This window comes from Cryptomeria japonica, chromosome 4 (assembly GCF_030272615.1).
Source record: "Cryptomeria japonica chromosome 4, Sugi_1.0, whole genome shotgun sequence".
NCBI lineage: Eukaryota > Viridiplantae > Streptophyta > Pinopsida > Cupressales > Cupressaceae > Cryptomeria > Cryptomeria japonica.
In genome coordinates this window covers 86311602-86332843 of record NC_081408.1, presented here as the reverse complement: position 1 = coordinate 86332843, position 21242 = coordinate 86311602, and the positions used below count along the sequence as shown (strand labels likewise).

General features: G+C 36.2%; 1 non-coding gene and 1 pseudogene across 1 annotated transcript; one reads left to right on the top strand and one right to left on the bottom strand.

Moving 5' to 3' along the window:
- The first annotated feature begins 9543 nt into the window (after positions 1-9543).
- Positions 9544-9615, top strand: TRNAG-UCC (transfer RNA glycine (anticodon UCC)). Its single transcript has one exon. It is a non-coding gene; the product is annotated as a tRNA-Gly (tRNA).
- A 2458-nt stretch (positions 9616-12073) lies between these two features.
- The window catches only part of LOC131070174 (uncharacterized), a 61723-nt pseudogene continuing 52554 nt past the window's right edge, over positions 12074-21242 (bottom strand).

Below are 21242 nucleotides of genomic sequence, written 5' to 3'. Positions count from 1 at the left end.
CATAGGATGACAATGGGTTCAAGCTACACAATGCCTTCATTTGATGTTTTTGCTGAAATGTTGATGATGTAACAAACTAAGTTGATAAGCATGGGCATTTTTAAGGCTTCTAAGTCTCAAGCATTAGTGGTAACTCAAGGGAACAAAGGAAATCAAGGAAAGGACAACTCAAACAAGAAGAAATGGCAATCAAAGCCTAAGGACAAAGCATCATCTTCTCCACAACAAGGAGATTTATCCTCTTCCAAGAGGGATAACTCACCAAAGAGGGAGAGACCTACTTGTGCCTATTGTAAAAAGTTTGGTCATGAGGAGCGTCGTTGCCATTCTAAGAAGATTGATGAGCTCACACATATCATCAAAAAGCATAACATTGATTTGCCTAATGTCTACAAGAAGGATGATTCATCAACTTCCACTTCCACACATTCAAAAGGAAAAGGGCAAGCATTCATGGCTTCTACAAGTGGGAAGACTCACTCTTTTGGGACAAGAAAAGGAAAAGCTCTTTGTGATACAACAAGTCATGATTCAGAGAGATGGCTTCTAGATTCAGGGGCTTCTCATCATATGGCATCTTCGCAGTCTATGTTCTCTACATTTGAGCCTTGCACCATTCCGCAGATTTTGATGGGAAATCATACATACATGGATGTGATTGTGAAAGGATCTATTGACATTGGGGATAACTCATTCAATGATGTGTTGTGTGTACCCCACTTGACAAACAATCTCCTTTCTATCTATCAAATCACACATGGTGCAACTAAGAGAGTTGTGGAGTTCACACCTGAGTCAGTTTTCATTAGAGACTTGGAGACTAGAGCTATCATTGTGACTGGGGTGGTTGATCATGCATCTTGGTTATACTCCTTTTTAGATTTTGTTGATGATTATTTCACATTTGATGATTCTACACATGATGATCACACTTCTTGTGATGGTTCAAATTTTGAGAACTTTGGACACTTGAACATGGGGATTCTCACATGTGACCCCGTTCTTGAGCCTTGTATTTCATCTCCTCATATTGATATCACATCACCTATTACACCTGATGATGCGGATAGTGCGACAATTTTGCCTTCATGTGATTCAGTGCAGTAGGATATTCATTGTCTTCCAGCTTCAGATTCATGGGATGATTACTTGACATACATTGTAGGTTTGTTTGTGGAATCCTACATTGCAGATTTGGGAGACATCATTGATGATATTCATCTTCTCTTTGATGAAGATGATCCTTCTTCGATTGTTGCGAGGGAACACTCTGACCCTCTTGTTCATTCTCTACATGATCATTCTTTCGAGGTTGATATGATTGTGGATACTTATGTACAACATTTGGAGGAGGTCTCTTTATGTTTAGAGGAGACATGTGAGTCTTTGGATATTGTTCTCCATTCATCTCCCCTAGATCTTGGAGTGTCTTTTTTAGTAGCGTGGAGCAGTTTATCACCTTTGGAGGGGGTACCTTTCAGCATCGACATGGGGACACTTGAGCAGTTTTTAGAGATTCCTTTCATCATGAGTTTTTTTTATACATCTTCCCTTCATGATTGAGGAGACTTCATGGATACACCTTAGGTTTTGTTTCTTCCTAAGAGGAGGAATGTTGTTCAATGTTCGTGGAGCAGTTTCTTCATACATCGAGCTTCTATCATTGGTGCAAATTCCACATTGAGGGGGGGCTTCCTAGCTTCTCTTCTTCTCTCATATGGGGGGCACTTTTTCCTCACATGGGGTTTTGTCCTTCACATACTTCTATGAGAGTTTTTTGTATCTATTTTTCTTCTCTCTTTTGGGGGAGGGTTTTTTCCCATTAGGTTTTCTCTCTTTCCTCGCTTTGTGAGAGATTTCATTGCATTGGTTTTCATGCATTTGCATTTGTACATGGGTACCTAACATGGCCTAGTAGTCGGGACTCATCTTGCATTGCTTAGTTGCATTGTAGACTTAAGTGCATTCCCCTAAATTGCACTTAAGGGGGGGTGTTGGTGTAAATAATTATTCATCTTGGATATTATTACACTTTACTTAAGTTTACTTAGGAAATGCATTTCATAGTAGTTTGGGTATGAGACACTTGGGTGTTTGTGCCACATTGGGATAATGTGTGTAGGATAAATTCCACCTTTTATGGTGTTGATCTTGTTACTACTTTATCATATCCACTTATTGTGGAGTGATAATTCCACCTTCGGTGGGTGATCCACCTCATGTGGAATATTTTATTGTTTCTCCTACCTACCCACACCTATTTCCTACCTACCCTTGTTTCTTATTGAGCCACATGTCATGTTTGTGTGCTCACATATCCATATAGCCTTGCCTATATAAGCAAGTTCATATTCATTGTAACTATTGAACTATTGATCATTTTCTATTGATGAGAATATAGTTTATTCTTGTCCTATATTGTGTCTCTATTTTGTACATTTCATTGAGCTCTTGATCTTGGCAAAATCTCACAAAAGGTTTAAGTTAATTGATTAGGATTAGATGGGTTCTAGAAGAATTTAGGAAGGGGATTTAGGAGGCAAGTGGGAGATGTGGGAAAATGCAAGTGGGTGGGGAAAATAGAATTTAATTAACATAAATTGCTTTATTTCAACAAAATACATGCAAGTGGGGGATTTAAATAAATTAAATTTATTTATTTGGAGTGAATAATTTAATTAAAAGGAGAGAGAAGGGATAAAATGATTTATTCAATTAAATTATATGAAAGGCTTAAGTGAATTTAAATAAATAAACTGAATAATTTATTTAATCAAATAGAGGAATGTGGATGATTTTAATTAAATTAGATTTAACTAAAATAGAGGAATGAGAATAAAATGAACATTAGATATTCATTTAGGAATGTGGTCATTTTTATATGTCTATAGACTTAATTCTAAATTAATGGTGTATCTTTTTTTTAAAATATGATTGAATGTGAAAAAAGTGGGGCGATGAAACTCAATATATGAAAATATTCCAAAAGACTTGTCCACACACACACATGGGACTTCTTGGTGCAAGTTATGGAGCTATGAAGGAAAGATCAACTTCCCAAGGTTGGTTCCATGGTTCTCTATCTCACAAGGTCTCTCAAGCCAATGTCTTTGCTCTCAGATCACTAAGCAAAGTGACTTAGGGATGACTAATGCAAGAATGAGGGATGCTTTAGATTAATTCTAACATGAATGCATCCTATTTATGCATGTTTCTACAAAATGGATTAAACTAGATTATAAGATGACAAGGTTAGTAGCAATACTATCCTAACATGATATACTAGTTAATGATTTAAGCTAATGATAATAGAAATACTCTAAAATGCATATTAGATTATTTCCTATTACAAAGAGACGCTAGATGCAAGCTAAAATTGAGCATAAATGAGATACTAAAAGCTTGGATGATCTTTGAAATGGAGGAAGGAGAGCTCTATTTATAGTGAAAATAGGGCAATGGAGGGTCAAGATTGGAGGAGTTATCATGGGTCAGGATTGAAAGTTATCAATCCATGTTTACAATTTTCACCAATGAAATGGTGACAATTGTCAACAAAAGACTGCTTGAGAGGAGAGGTAGGAAGCATTAAATGCTTGAGGGGACATGATGGTTACCCTAGGGTTTAGGTTAGGGTTAGGTTAATGGATATTCCTTTTATCCAAGGGATAAATGAATGTGCAAGGGTTAAATGGATAACCATGGTCAAAGCAATGAATGCTTGATGAGACCCTTGGGTTAGATGAGGGTTAAGTTAGTCAAAAAGTCTCTAACCATGCAAGAGGGTTGAGTTAACCATTAATGGTTTGGAAGACTTTCAAGGTTAAGTTGTTGAAGACCTAAAGCCTTTAATGGTTTTCAAAGACTTTGGAGGTTTGAGAAGTGACTTCCCTTTGCTTAGGGATATGACAATGATTAGGATAGGATTAGGCTAATTAGAAGGAGTTAGAAGAATCTAGAAGGGATTTAGGCATACAAGTGGATTTTGTAGGAGAATGCAAGTGGGAGGAATTTTGGGATTTTCAATTAAAATAAAAGCATTTATTTCAATTAAATGGTGTAATTTGCATTTGGATAAATATTTAAATAAATATTAATTTATTTAAATGTGAATATGAATTTTGGATTTAAATAAATCTTAATTTATTTACATGAGAAAAAGGAAGATAAAACATTAAATGCTTGAAGACTTTGAGGGAAACCATTAAAGGCTTAAGAAGACTCTAGAAAGAAGCCATTAAGTTTGAAGACTTTAAGGGAAACCATTAAAGGCTTGAGAAGACTCTAGAAGGAAGCCATTAAGTTTGAAGACTTTAAGGGAAGCCATTAAAGGCTTGAGAAGACTTTAGAAGGAAGTCATTAAGTTTGAAGACTTTAAGGGAAACCATTAAAGGTTTCAAGTGGGTGAGGATAAATAGGATTTTAAATAAATAATTTATTTATTTAAAATAGTTGTGCAACTTGCATTTGTAGGAAAATACAAGTGGGTGGAGGATAAAGGATTAATTAAAATAAATTGCTTTATTTCAATTTGGTTACAAGTTGGAGATTTAAATAAATTAGATTTATCTAATTGGGGTGAACTATTTAATTAAATGTAAATTTAATTAAAAGTAGAGTGAAGGGGTTTAATTAAATAAAATGGTTTATTCAATTAAATGATATAAAGGGCTTAAGTGAATTTAAATAAATAAATTGAATAATTTATTTAATTAAATAGAAGAATGTGGTGATTTAATTAAATTAGATTTAACTAAAATAGAGGAATGAGAATAAAATGAACATTAAATATTCATTTAAGAATATGGTCATTTTTATACGTCCACGATGATAAATCTAAATCTAACCTCATTAATGTTTATTTCTCAACCTTTAAATCTAAACTAAATTTAATTTTACCTATCTAGTTCTCCACCATATTTAGCATCCAACACTAATTTTCCATGGAGACCACATGTCCAACATGAAAAGAGTAATTTTGGGAAACAAGGTGAAATATGTCCAAACTCACTCTTGCATTTTCTCTTTTTCTATGGGGGTTGAGATAGATGAGTTTATGTAATGTTCTCATATATTTACTATATTAAATGACTTCTTTTAAGTGACTTCTCACTATTCATATTTGTGTTGGCCTTTACTAACATGTAGGAAGTGGTGAGATTTTCACATGTAATAATCCCCTCCACCAACATGCAATTCACATTGGAATGTTTTCATGTGAAAAAATGTGTTTTGATCCAAGCATATTTCTAGACATTTTCATTCTTAGGGCTATAAGAAAAATAAATAGGTAAGACCATTTAACTTCAATGCGTTTTAAGGTAAGAAAGATGGTGTACATTTAACTTGAGATGGAAAAATGATGTACCTTTAAGTTGAGATGGAAGAGATGGTGTACCTTCAACTTGAGATGTGAAAGATTGTGTGCCTTCAACTTGAGATGTGAAAGATTATGTACCTTCAATGTGATATTGGAAATATGGCATGCCTTCAACTTGACATTGGAAATATGACATGCCTTCAACTTGAAACTGGAAAGATGTTATGTGTTCAGCTTCAAATACAAAATATTGAGTGTCACCATCTTCATGATTCATTTTCCTCGTTGCACAAACATTTTGCATTTTTTTCCTTTGTGCCATCAAATCTTTCTCTCTTATCTTGAGTGGATGCTTCATGTTCATCTTCAATTGACAACGATGCTATGTCATCTTCTACGATGTTCAATTTCCTACTTTCACAAAGTGGCCTCAATATTTCTCTTTGTTTGAAGTTTCTTCTTCACAACCATCTAGTTTTAGAGTGATCCCATAATACTGGGTTACACTTTTTGGCCAAACTTGACATTGAAATCAACATTTTGCACCAAATCTTTATTTTCTAACACTTATAGCAGTTAAACCATTAAGAACTTGAAGATTAAATTAACTACTGATTTGTGAGGTTTTTCATATAGATTCTGAATATATATTTTTCAAAATAATTAGAAATGAATTATCCATATTGTTGTGTAAATTTTAATAATTTAATATTTACATTAATCAACATTTTTTAGAAGTGACATTTATTGTGTAATGCATAATATTTTTTATAGCAAGAAGGAAATTCTAATTTTTAAAATATAGATTTGTCATGTTGATATCTAGTGGATTTATATTTTTCCATAATTTTTTGTTACATATATATTGTTTTTAGTTAATTTTTGAAGTTAGAGTAATTGTAATTTGGTTAGAGGTGTATTCTGTAATGGATAAAAAAAAAAATGCATTTAAATTAACTTCTTTTTGTGCTGAAATGAGGATATCAATACCTAGGGAAAAGATATTTTTTACAATTTTTATTCTCTATTTTTTAAATTTTCAAGGCTTAAATCATTATATTTTTTAAAAAATATATGATTTCAGCAAAAATCAGTATGTACTAGAAAGTGTATTCTAGTATTGTGGGATCACCCTTTAAAGTCTTTCATCATTTCTTCCACATGATGAGGAATCATATATGCATCATGAATAAGAATAGACATTAATTCCATTGTGGTACAATAGAACAATGCGATCTCATACACAAATATAAAAAAAGAAATCCAAGTTCAAACTACCATTGTAGTCTTCAAAAGTATTTTTGAGACCCTTTGAAAATAGCTAAAATCACTTATACGCGGATTGGACCCCATGCTAGAAAACTTATAGTATCCATAAGGAAATCATAATAACTAATTATTAAAGTGATTAATTTATCATTTTTTAGTTTCTTATGGTAGTCACAAAAAAGTGAATAAAATAGGACTCTCTTAATACTAGCATACATCTCTTAGGACTATCACGTGTATTTAGTATTGTCATAAGTGTCTTAGGACTATCATGCATCTATAATGAATGTCCTAGGTATCTTAAGAGTATGATAAGTTTCTTAGGACTTTCATTAGTCTTTTATGACTATCATAAGTTTTATAGGACTATCATAGGTCATTTTCCGTACAGTTTATTAATCAATTAAAGATAGATTAATTAAACATCGATGCCAAGGGTGTGCTAAGTAGGTTAAATTAAAGATAGATTAATCACTATCAATACATGGATTAATCTCAAGATGCACATGAAGAAGGGTTCATAGATGTAAATGAAAATTTATGAAATACATGCATGGATGAAGTGACTAGGTGACATAAGTGATCCATCTCTATCTCATATATACAATTGATCATAATTGTATTACAATCATTACTAAATGATTGAGTGGGTAAAATATCATGATGACTGTATAGAGGTGAATTACCTTCCCAAAAGTATGAACAATATCAAGTACATGTGTGAAACCTCATCATTTATAAAAGTGTCTAAAGTATTTTCAAACTCATTCCAAATGGTTTTTAGATAGACTAAGGGACAATCAATGTCATCACTAATGGTTTAAGAATCAATCATAGACTGTTACCATGTTGAAGTGAGCACCCATGAGATCATTAATTTGTGATACCAAATAACATCCACAAAGACAAGAGAGAAGCAACAACAAAAGATTCTATTCTACCAAATCAAGAATATAATATGAAGATGCATTGAAGATTGATTGGATAGGTATTACAATGTTAGAGGTACCTTCCTTATATAGGTAAGTTACGGGCATAAGATTAGAAAATATAATGACAATGGGCTTAATCCTATGACATGAGACAATTAACAAAAACAACAAGATATTCTAAGGATGACATGGAACCCTTAAAGAAAATAAATATCATAGTTTATGATGATATACAAAGAGAATATGAAGGTATCATTTACTCTTGTCCAATAAGAAAATAATTCAAAGCAAAGTGCTAAAAATGAAAAGCATACTATTTTAAAATTCCAAATAATCTAGATGGACTTGATAGAATTTTATGTTTTAGGTTTAAGTGGAAAGGCATGGACAAAATATGAATATTATCACTTCATGTACATACTTACATTATAGTTTGTTGTTTGAGATTGTGAATTTTTTTTGTAATGAACAAGAGTGAATCAAGTGGGTTTAGTGGAAGAGCGAGGACATTGGAAAATAAAAATGAACGAAAAATAAATCAATCCCATCGTAAATGAACTTTTTCCCTCTAACTTTGTGAGGATCTATCATTTAGTAATATAAAATCTTAATGCTTCCTTAGGGCAAAAGTTATAAACAAGGGTTAAAGAAAAATTGCTTGTTAGAAGTACCCTATTAGAAAAATACTTCTTTCCTATACACCTCTTGATTTTGTTAAATGTATCACTCATTATAATATATGAGCTCTAGAATACAATCTCGCTCTTATAGAACATGCTATATCAACATTTAAAATCTCCTTGAACTCCAAAATACAATCTCACTCATATAGAACATGCTATATCAACAATTCAAATCTCCTTTCCTATAAACCTCTTGAGCTTGCCCAATATACCATTTATTGTAATGTACAAGTTCTACAACATGCTATATCAACAATTCAAATCTCCTTTCCTATAAACCTCTTGATTTTTTCCAATATATCATTCATTGCAACATATAAGTTCTCACACAAAATTAAGTTCTCGCTCATGGATCTAAGTTTTGAATTATTTCCTGCTTGGTCTACCCTATTCATTCTTGCTCGATCTCTTGTTGTTCTTTTGTGAGTAGGGGGGTTTCCTATCGCGGCTTCTCATTGTGCTATTGTGGGTGTCCTTGCTCTTGTGCTATCCACAACCTTTGGTGCAGCTTTTGTTCCAATACTTGGGAGTTCTAGTGGTCTCCATGCCTTGGATCCTCCTCGTTCTACTTCTCCAGTTGTTGCTAAGGGTGTTGTCTCTAGTGGTCTGCTTCCTATCCTGACTGCTAGTGTAGGTTTGGGGTTTGATGGAGCTTCTTCTGTGGGACTCCATAGTTTGGGTGCTAAGGGGTTTGCTACTATTGTGGCATCTAGTCCTCTAGTTCCTAGTAAGGTTGCTAGGAGTTTTGCTCAGATTGCTTGCTCTTCTAGTACTCCTCCAGGTGTGCCAAGACTCCCCCCCCTTGTGGTGTTCATAGGATGTTATAGAAAATGAAGAGTTCTACTTGAGAGGCACCCTAGTTTGTAGATTTTTTGGTCTTTGGCCTTCTCTACCCCTTGGGGTGGGGAAGATCGAGCTTTTCCAAATTTTCATGCTTCATCGTTAAATATGGTATTCCCCATTATATTTATTAGATGTAGAACATTGCGGTTAAAGTTAGTCAACACAATACTATGTGTAAATAGAGAAGCACCAAAATTTTCGTTGGGGTGAGAGAGGCTCGAACTCTCGACCTCAGGATTCCTCAATATCAGCTATGAGACCTACGCGCTACCACCCCACGATGTTATTATTCGGCAATAATTATTTTGAAGTTTTGTCACAAGCTAGAAATAACATTTAAACCACTTCTTATAATCTTGAAACATGCGGAATACAGAAATCAGCACACAAGGAAGTGGAATCTGCAAAGGAAGCCTCAGCCAATTCCAATTTTGTGTGAGAGCCAGGTTTCGATCCTGGGACCTCTGGGTTATGAGCAATAGTTATTTCATCAATGGCGTTTGTAGTCCAACGGTTAGGATAATTGCCTTCCAAGCAATAGACCCGGGTTCGACTCCCGGCAAACGCACCATGTCAATTTTTGTTCTTCCGTCCGTTTAATAAAACTTTTGCAGATTGGACAACGAAAAACCCTATTTAGTTGCCGGGAATTCAACCGGAGTAGCTCAGATCTTACGTACTGTGTGTTCCCTGTAATTGGTTTTCGGAGAGTGCGAAACCCCTATTCAGTTGCCGGGAATTCAGCCGGATTAGCTCAGATCTTACGTACTGTGTGCTCCCTGTAATTGGTTTTCCGAGAGTTCGAAAACCCTATTCAGTTGCCGGGAATTCAACCGGAGTAGCTCAGATCTTACGTACTGTGTGCTCCCTGTAATTGGTTTTCCGAGAGTTGAGATCTGAAATTTGTTTTCTTGTTGCAACTTCCATTTATACATGACTTCAAATATTTCACTTATTCCTATATAATTTTTATTCGAGAGGCTTTTCTATGGTGGGGGAAACTATGGGAAATGTCTCACGCCGTTAATTTGCATTATAATGCTGGGAAATTTTGATTAGGCATGCCAGAATCAGTGTTTTTTTTACCGTGTTTCATTTTCCCTTCTGCCAGTGGGATAAAAGAATAACTTTGAGACCAAGCCGTCCTCTTTCATCTTGCTCTGGTCAAAGACTGGATGGAAGGGGACTCTGAGAATTGAGCCTTAAGATAAGTCACTGGATGTTTCAGTTAATTTTATTTTTAAGAATCTGTCCACCACCGCATCAAGTTACTTCTCATTTCATGCGTAGAGATTGAATCAGTTGTAGGGGTCACTCATTTTTCTATGAGTAGGGTTTCATAAATATTTCTTCAAACTCTGCCCATTTTTTATAATCTGCATTGTTGGCAAGACGTCACAATTTATGCAGAACCATGAGGCAATTCACTTGCTATGATTTGGATGAGTTTTATTTTGTAAAATCTGTAAAAAGGGTTTGGATTCGACAAATGGTTTTGAGGTAGAGGCTGTCACAGAGGTTGAACTACGGACAGAAGTTGTATGATTGGCAGGAAGGGAATAACTGCAAGAGTCGGACTGGTTTGCACTGTCTACTTGTGCCAACGTTCTAAGCTTACTATGCTCAACCCTTTCTTCATCATATATGATGTCAAACATAATGTTAAGTTCAGAATCGTCTTGAGGCAAAAAAAAATTATCTTCGGAACCTTACAATGGTCTTGAAGCATTTTTTATTCAGTAGCATACAATGCTCTTGAGGTATTTGTTTCCCCTCACAAGACAGACTGGTTTTATTTTCTGTCCTTCAACTTAATTTATGTTCACCTTTACCAGTATACTCCCAGCTTGCGCCAAATTAAGAGCTCTGAAAGAGAGGGTATGGACATCCAGGAAAGCATAATGGAAAGGGTGTTTTCTGTGAGATGTTGTGGTTGTTGATACCCTAGATTTGTACGCAAAATGTGGAAGCATAGACTAGGCACCTGAATTGTTTGACAAAATGCCTCAGATAAAATTGAACTCGTGGACTGCAATGGTTGCTGGTTATGCACAAAACGGCGTTCTTGGGGAGGCTTAAAATCTTTTCGAAGAAATGCCTCGAAGAAATGTTGTGTCTTGGATTGCAATGATTGCAGGGATATACACAAAGTGGTTTTCTTGACGAGGCTTTATGGCTTTTCAATGAAATGACTGAAAGAAACATGAGCTTATGGAATGCAATGATGTTATGGCTATCCATCAGAGCATAATTTAATGTGGACTTCAGTCAGATGTATTATTTATAAATGCCCTGATAGACATGCATATGAAATGTAGACGCATACACAAGGGACGCACATTCTATTCGAAAAAAAGCCTGAAAGAGATATTGTCTCATGTAATGCAATGATTGTAGGATACACAGAAAACGGCTATTTTCAACAAATACAATTGGCAGGTGTAAGACCAGTCACCCCAACTTTTCTAGCATCCTTCCACCCTACCCAGAAATGGGTGCTATAAAGCTAAGTATGGATATCCATAAAACCATAATCCAATGTGCACTTTCGTCGGATGTCATCTTGCAAACGCCCTGGCAGACATGAATGCAAAATGTGGAAGCATATAAAAGCTGCTTGAACTGTGTAACAAAATGCCTCAAAAAGAGGCGGTCTCATGGAATGCGATGATTTCAGGATATGGACAAAATGGATTCTTTTGAAATGCCTTATAATTCTGTAAAAAATGCAATTGGCAGGTGTAAAGCCAGGCTCTTCAGCTTTTGTCACTATGCTCCCATCCTGTGCGAAAATATAGTTGCAAAGGAAACCAATAATTAAGAAAACAAATGATCTATACAAAATAAATGTAGCACACTACAAAGAATTTCCTCTATGATTGTGACTATATTAATATCCATGTATATAAAGACACACAAGAGGCTAAGTGAAAATGTGAACCATGCATTAATTCTCCAAGCAGAAGAATTACCATCTAATAGTATATCCAATCTGTATATCACATTAAAACAACTAAAATAATTAATAAAATAATTAATATGTATATTTCTATTTTATTTTCTGTTGAGAAAACTCATAAAACATTGATTCTAGCAAAAACTTAATGTTGGATTTCCTTGTCTTTTCTAAGCTTCCCATTAGCCTTGAGGAGCTGCAAGTGCTTTACAAATTGAGTCATATACTCATCTTGAATTCTTTCATCCTTCAATATTTTGTCCTTGAACATTTGACCAATTTCCCTTGCCTTGGTCCTAATCTCTTTCCCTTCATCCCCACTAACCATCCTCACAGCTTTACAAATCTCCTCCCTTTGAAAAACCCCATCCTTTCCTCACCCAACTTCAACACCCGCCTTCAATTCCTGTACAACCAACCTTGTATTATGACATTGATCAAACTGCATAGGTGAAGCTATAAAAGACGAGCCATTGCTCATTCCTTCCATTACAGAATTCCACCCACAGTGAGTCATGAAACCCCCAATACTAGGATGAGCTAGTATCTCCCTCTGTGGAACCCATCCTCTAACAACCACACCCCTTTCCCCAACCCTCTCTACAAAGCCTTCTGGCACCCAAAATGAATCACCATCGAGGGCCCACAAGAAGGGCTGCCAGCTGGCTTCCAATCCCAATGCCACCTCAGCAATCTCTTCCCTGCTTAAAAAGCACTGGCTACCAAACGACACATAGACTACAGAGCTCGGCGACTGTTTGTCCAGCCACGTCAATACATCCGAGTCAGCATTTCTTCCTGACACGTGCGGTGACAAGAGAGGGCCCAGCGGAACAACTGGTTTCCCAGTCACCTTCCCAAAATACTTAACATACTTGCCCTCCAGCTCAGCGCACGTTTTGACAGACACGATGTCACAGGCATCTATGCCACGTAAGCAGCGCTCGGGGTAACTGATAGCACCTGGTTCTGGGGCACTGTGGACAAATAAAGCCCCCACCGCTTCATACAGCCTCAATGTGACCGACCGCGAGGGGTAGTCTGTTGGCCGTTCCACCAGATCCTCCGCCGTAAGTCCGTTCTTGTACTGCCGCCAAACAGGATGCATTCCCCAGCTGATAAAAGCGGCACCAAATGTAGAGAAAGCGTTAGAAGCTGCGCCAAATTTGGCGGCGGCTCTCCCCCGCCCACCACTGCATGAAGTCAAAGATCACGCAGTCCGGACAAATCTCCGCTAAAAGCTTTTCGAATGGGGCTTCTAATCCATCCAGGGCTCTGTCAAAAAGATGGGTCAAATGCTTTGGCAGATTTGAGGTGCTCTCTATCTCTGGTGGAAGTCCCGCTACTTTTGGCAGGGGTATCTGCAACAGTTGAATGCTTGGGATCTGGCGGCTTGCAAACAGAGGCTTGATCTTTGCTATATTTAGCGGCGTTGAAAAGAAGGAAACTTTAGTGCCTTGCTGTGAAAGCCTGATGGAGAGCTCTGCGTAAGCGGAGATGTGACCGTGGGCTAACGCCGGAAACATCAGGACGTGCAGCTGCTCTTTGCCATTATTTTGAAAACCCTCCTCCATTATTGTGTAACAGAGGAAAATGAAAATGACTTGTGAGATTGATTGTGCAGTAACACAATTTTTCTGTGCAGTAACACATTTTAATAGAAGAAAAATTGTGTAACATCCGGTCATCCGGTCAGCGCCACGTGAGGCTAGCGGCCCTCTTCTATTTCAGTGTTAGTTGGGTTCCTCCATTCGTTCTCATTAATAGGGAAAGTGTACAGCATTTTGAGAAATGTAATTAATAATATATGTTGTGAGATCTATTATATTTGTGAGGTCAAAAAGAAGTCATTTTAAAGTGTCCCACATTATTTACGTAAAGATGTTTGTGTACTAAAATTACCATTTATTATGTACAAATGTCCAAGTAGTATACACTGTGTGTACCAATAAAGGTGCACAAATGGATCAATTAGCATCCAAAAATGCTAACTACAAGGGCAAAGTGGGGCTTTTATTACATGTAAAAATTTATTAATGGGCACTGGAATTGTCTATGAAGGCACCAAAAGGGTGTCTGACAAGACAATTTAAATTAATTATTAAATAGGGAAAATTGTCTTGTCAGTGTCCCTCTTGGTGCTTGCATAGATAGTACCATGAGGTTTTAGTTATCATTTTTTTGGTTTCTTTAAAGTTAGTAATTGGGAGGTTAGTTGAGCAAGGAGTGAAGGGTGAAGAGGTTCGCCTATTATTATTTTTATTTAAAACATGCAATGGGAAAAATTACAATATAGGAGACAATCAAACAATTCTTAAAAAAAATCAACAATACAATAGTCTATAACAAAAAAAAAATCAACAAAATATAAGATTATTACAATACAACTATCCATAAGAAACAATTGAAAAAAGGATGAAACAAGAGCATAAAATCATTACAAAACATAACCATCAAATTTTGAATCTAAACATTTGTTGAAATTGTTTGGATTGTAACAACTAAAATTTGATTCTATTCAAGGATTCTTTACCTCGAGAAAAGATTTTTACGGCCTTTTTAAACCAAAAGTATGGTTGCTAGTTAAACATCGTTTTCAAGTATGAGGCAAGAAATGTTTAAACTATCATAAAGTTATTTTTGCAACAGGAGACAAGTTTTTGGATGAAATTTAGTAGAGAATATAAGTATTAGTAAAAGGGAATATTAAATTTTATTTATGTATATCTAAATGTATAAATTTCAATGTTGTTAGAAATGTCCAAAAATACAATAATTTCAAATTCAATAATGCAATGTAGAAATGATTTTTATATTAATTTATCCTACCACTTCATATTGTTATGATGCATATAATAGTGCCAATGTCATTCAAGCAATTAACAAAATTGAAATATGGTCTCAAAAATTAAATGTTGTGACTATGTACTTTATAAATAATAATAATAATTTAGATTCATTTTTTTGTATTGAACAAAGCAATATTACAAAGAATATAAGCTACAAATAGGTAGCCAAAGAGAAGAAAATAAAACCACACAAAAGTCTCATAACTAAGCACGCATTATAAGTTATTACAATAGAATTGAGACGCTTTATATAAGTTGATTGAGTCATCAAATGGCATAAGGATTATTTAGCTAAAGCACTTTACAAAGGTTCATATTGCAATTGTTATGAAACTCCTGATCTTTAAGTTGTTGAAGTTGTGTCATGGCCAAAACATTCTTGGCTAAATCTGGCATCTATGCAAACAACAAAGCAACTTGAAAAACTATGTTAGAGTATAGCATTGGAATACCAATTTCTCAAAAATGGTTGCAAAAAATTTGAAAGCAACCAATGCATTAGCGTTCTTGCCCTAACAAGAACTAATGATTAAAACATACTATTTATCAAAATGGGTGAATTGGAGTCCTATCACAAAAATGACTTTGCCTAAGAACTTACATGAGTCATAAAGTTCAGCAAACTCAAGTACACTGCATAACATTTTATTATTCACTTTAATTAATTAAATAATGTCTTCAAGTCAATTAAGGATGTTTCTTGTGTGTGTAGTGCCATATAATTGGAGGTTTTTTAGTTTAAGCTCCTAAGGTACTTGGATTTAACTCTCTAAACGAATAGGGATGAGGGCTATTACTCTTAGAGTGAGAAGACTTATCTACCTTTTGATTGTAGCAAAAACTTAATGCTGGATTTCCTTGCTTTTTTTAAGCCTCCCATTGACCTTGAGGAGATGCAAATGCTTAACAAAGTGAGTCATATAATCATCTTGAGATCCTCCATGCTTCAATATTTTATCCTTGAATATTTGACCAATTTCCATTACCAAATGGCCCTGATTTCTTTCCTTTCGTCCCCTATAACCAGATCCTCACAATTTTACGAATCTCCTCCCTTTTACAAATCTCCTCCTTTTGAAAAGCCTCATCCTATCCTCGCCCAACTTTAACACCCACTTTTAATTCCTCTACAACCAACCTTGCATTCTAATACTAATCAAACTCCATAGGTAAAATTATAGAAGGCAACCTATAAGGGGAGGTGTTGGTCTCAGAAGCTTACTTGTTGTCAGTGTTGAGATTGACTTGTTCGTCTGGTCAGACCGACAGCCCCAACTCAATCTAGAATGCTCTGACTTGATGGTGTAGACACCCAAAATTGTCCAGTCTAATTAAATAAATATTTTATTTATTTAATTATCTAAGCTTAATTCTTCTATTAATTAAATAAATCTTTATTTATTTAATTAATTCATTTATCCTCCTCTAGCCTTATTTCCTCATTTAAATAAATACATTTATTTATTTAAATTATCCTTTTCCTAAATTAAATAAATATCTTATTTATTTAATTAATCCCACTTTTTCTATTAATTAGATAAATCTTTATTTATTTAATTAATTCATTAACCTTTTCTACCTATGACACATGTCATTCATCTCTTAATTCCTACACTACCTACCCCTTTCATTATTTTATTATTTCTTTTACCTACTCTCTAATCATAGTCGACCTCCTTTTACACCTCTCAATCTTATCCCTCCATTTCATATAGTGTCTTCTATATAAGAGGATGCTTCCTTCATTATCAACCCTAATCATTCTATGCATTCTAATGAATCATCTTATGCAATTGACTACACTACGATCCTACTTGCAACCACATTTCGTTCTTTGTTGAGCTCTTGTGCACATAAAATCTGAGAGCAAATACATCAAGCAAGATCAATGGAGATAGAAAGAATGGAGATTCAAAACCCTATTGGACATGTGATGGTATAATCTTTGTGATTTCGTTTGATTTGCATTGTCTTAGGTAATCTTCATATGTTATGGTGGATCTTTGTTGTTGTTAGGCTAGGGTTTTGTGGTTGAATTCATTTCGTCTTTCAATATTGTTATTATTGTTGTCCATTTTCACCATATACATTTTGGCACGCCCGGTGGGACCCTTGTCCCTTTTGCATTTAACATCCTTGTTGCAGATTTTGTATTTTGAAGTTGCAGATCTGACGTTTTCGGCAGCATTTTGATATTCCCGCGTCTGCGCACTTTCGGATCGCGTTTTTGTTTTTCTAGCGCATCTACGACATCTGGAATCGCGTCTATGTTACTGGCAGTTTTTATTTTGCAAGTTCCGGGAAAGCACGTTTGTGTTATTAAGTCGCGTCTGAGCTGTTTTTAGCCGCGTCTGTGTCTCACAGAACTGTGTCTATGTCGCAAAGTCACGTCTGTGTCGCGAAGTCGCGTCTGTGTTGAGGGTAATCGCGTCTGTGTTCACCAGTTTCAAATTTTGGGTTTATAGATTCAGTTTTGGATTTTGCATTTACGGTTTCAGATCTGGTTTATTTTGCGCTAACATTTTTCAGATCTAGCTAACGAAATTGGTGCAGCTTGTCTTGAAAGCAAAATCGTTTGGTTGAAGACCCCTATTTTCACAAAGTCTTTTGGGTTTAAAATTTACCTAACTTGTGTGCTTGCAGGAAGGGGTGATTATTTGAAACAATCCAAACTACTAACAACTCTTTGGTGCAGGTCCTTAGCAAGGGTTTTTGGATTTTTATTGTGTGCCTTGTTTTCATAGACTAGCAAACACTTCAATTGGTGCACTAAAATTGAATCATTGTCTTTTGTGTCTTAAGCAATAGGCTCTTTTTGTTTAATCTTTAAAGGGCCTGTCTTCCCATGTGGTCATTAGGACTACTAGTGAGAAGAGAACGACCCAAGTGGTAGCGAGGAAAACCCACCTCTTCCGAACCACTATAAACAAATGTATTCATGGTGAAAACTATGAATAACGTGTGCTGATTAGTTCATACCGACACTATGTCTCCCCATAAACCCGTTTGATCAAATTTATTTGATCAGTTGTAGGGCATAACCCCTACCGGTTGGGAGCCTTCTGTATTTATAGAGCTGAAAGTGCCGCATGTATGGCCACACGAGTGGATGCCCTTACTAGCACCTTTTTGTTTTAGAAGCCCAAATCCTTCTAGTTGTTGGGGCAGGAGGTCAGACCTCTGGTAGCGGCCACACACATACGGTTCTTAGTAGATATACAAAGTTCGCCACTAGGAGTTTTCGTGGGGACTGATGCTTGGCTGACCCAAGAAGTGAGTGCCAAGGGTGGAGCTAGTGAGGTCAAGCATCTAAGTATCCGCTTTGAATAGCGTAGCCTCGGGGGTAAAACCCCATGTGGGATCAACAACTATTGTCTTGGCCAGCCATAAGAATTGTGCTATACTTATTTTAAACATTCAAAACATTCAAGACCAAACAACAAAACATTGTGTCTTTTGTGTCTTCAAGTGTATGCAAAACAGTTTTACATCAAACAACACACTTTTATTGGAGTCATTTTTGAGTCTAGACACTTGCAAACATTGGGTCTTCATCAATACTGTGTCGTCTTGTCATGAAAAATAGTCAAACAGTCAGATTTGGTCACAACAAAACAACTTCACAGACTGGAAAAAATTGCACAAATTTTGCAGAAATGCGTCTGTGTTGTATAACCGCGTCTGTGAAGGGCAGAAACGCATCTGTGTTCCCAGAATCAACATTGCAATTTGCACAAAATCTCAGAGGCGCGTCTGTGTTGAACAGAGCCATGTCTGTGTCAGGGAACCGCGTCTGTGAAGTATACAGGCGCATCTGTGTTCAGAATTGAAAAAAATTGTTATAGTCCAGCAAATAAACATAGTCAGTTTCGGAATTCTTGAGCTTCCTAGGTTGTTTCTCCAGGTTTTCATCTAGCATTCAACTTGTCTTTGGGTCTCACAAAGTCCATCATTGCTTTACGCCTCACATTACATTCACATTTGTCTAAACTTGAGTCAAAAAGTCACTTGCTTGTCCTCACTATACTTTGTCAACACACTACATACAACAACACTTTGCTAAGTGGTCCTTCATCAAGGTTTCTTACCTTTGGGTCTCGTTTAGTCTTACTTAGAGTCAAGGTTAACTTACCTCATCAAGAGAAACTATCCTCTCTTTGGAAGTCACACCTACTCTACTACATACATACTTGGTCTTACACTTTGGACATTGCAAGTACACCTCAGATTCATTTACATTTCATCCAACTCTTGGTCTTCCATACTTTTTCCATTTTCATCTAGTCTCACACATCTCGGTCAATACCTAGTTCATGGTTGAAACCCATCTTCAAAAATCTAAGAGAGAAACTAAAGAGGCTCAAGAGTCTGCAAACATGAGTTCTTATGAGTATGACAATGATATCTTTTTCAATTCTGATCATACTACATTACTTGACATGGATGCCTATAGAAATATTCCAAATGTTGAGAACATGGACACTACAAACAACAATGCTACACACAATGACAATATGGACAACTTTTCCGTACATTCAGCAGATGTGGAAGAATCCATTATGAATCCCCATTTCAATCGATTGGTTGAGGAAATAATGAGAAGGGATAGACAATACTTCTTGCAAATGATGGCACAAAGTGGAGCCAAGATACCTCATGATTTTGACATGTCTCAAATAATGGAACATAGACCTTTGCAACTGTAGCATCGTAAAATTGCGACACTTGCAATTTCAACTGCATTTGGGTCTTCACGATGGCGGCGCAACGTTGAACCTGAATGGAGACCCTGAAACCTGTTTACGACATCAAAAACTGCATCTTTCTGCACCTTGGCCTAATCCTCCTTGCACCCTGCTGTCCCGGGAGGTGGGACCATGGCGCCCAGCGCCCTGGTCCCTAGCCCTATTTTGGGCCCGATCTCTTGTTGGGCATCGGGTCTTCAAGTTTGCAATTTGGAAAATAATGCTCCTAGGTCGGCCTAAGGTCGGAAAAATCAGTCTCCTAACCCTAATTGACAAGTATATAAACTACATTTCCCCTCCCAGAAAGTGGGAGAGGAAAAACATATGTGTGCAAGAGGCGGAAGCGATAGGCAAACATTCAAACATTCAAACATTCAAGCATTCAAGCATTCCTTCAAGCAATTGAGCATTCTAAGTCTCCATTCAAGGCTAGGTGTTGCATTCAAAACAAGGATTCAACCATTGAAGAGGAGACCACCTACAACATACAACATACAACATCATTACACCTTCACATGTAAGAATACAAACATTCTTACAACAAGGTATCAATACTTGATTACATTACAAACACTTACATTTACAACATTCTCATTTCTTGGTTAATTCCAACACCGGGGTTTGACCTGAAGGCAAACCCCTAATCCCTAACCCCCCAATTGTCCTCTCTTTTCTGTGTGTAGGTTGCAAGTACGCGGTTGTAATTGAAGATATGGAATCCTTGTGCAGAGACGAACAGATCCCCCTGTTGGAAATATGGATGGAGTAACTGAGAGGGGAGGGGTGAATCAGTTACCACAAAAAATAAATCCACAAGTCCCTTAGATATCTTAAATATAAACTGCTGTAACTCGGTAAATTAGCTTATCATTGTTCATCAAACATTAATATGCATGAAACAAATAACATGAACACAAGTAACACCAGATATAACGTGGAAACCCAATTTTGGGAAAACCACCAATGTAACTAGTTACTGATTTTCACTCTTCTGAAGTGAGCCCTGTTAGGAGCCAACCCTGTTAAAGGTTACAAAACACACTGTTAGGTGTGACCCTGTTAGAGGATTTGATCACCCTGCTAGGAGTGGCCTTGTGAAAGGTCTTAAGAACAATTCAACCGAATTATCACCTTGTCAGAGGATTTACAAAATGGTTGTTAGACCAACTCTGTTAAGAGATTTCGGTATCACTGCTACAATGGTTAGAAAGCAACAATGAAGTGACCTGAATTAAACACAACTTATCTTGCTGATACAGATCTCTGTTCTGCGCCAATAGATCCTTACTGATCACATATATCTTTTCTGCACCTCAAGGATATCACTGATCCTTCATCAGAATTCGCACATTTCTGCTCCTTCACATTTCCATACTTTTCTCTCTTTTTCCCACACTTCAAAATCGCAACTTGATCTCTCATATATACCATTCAAGTTACCAAGTCGGCTCAATTATAAGTTACAATAAATATTACATAGGTCGGCTACATATACAAGTTTCAATAAATAAATATTGCTTCGGTCGGCTGCATAAACATTTCACTGATGCTCGGTGAACACTGCTGATTCTTCGGTAACCGACTGAACTCGGTAAGTACTGCGAGCTCGGTAAAGACTGACTTTCCTTCACATATTCTTCGAAGA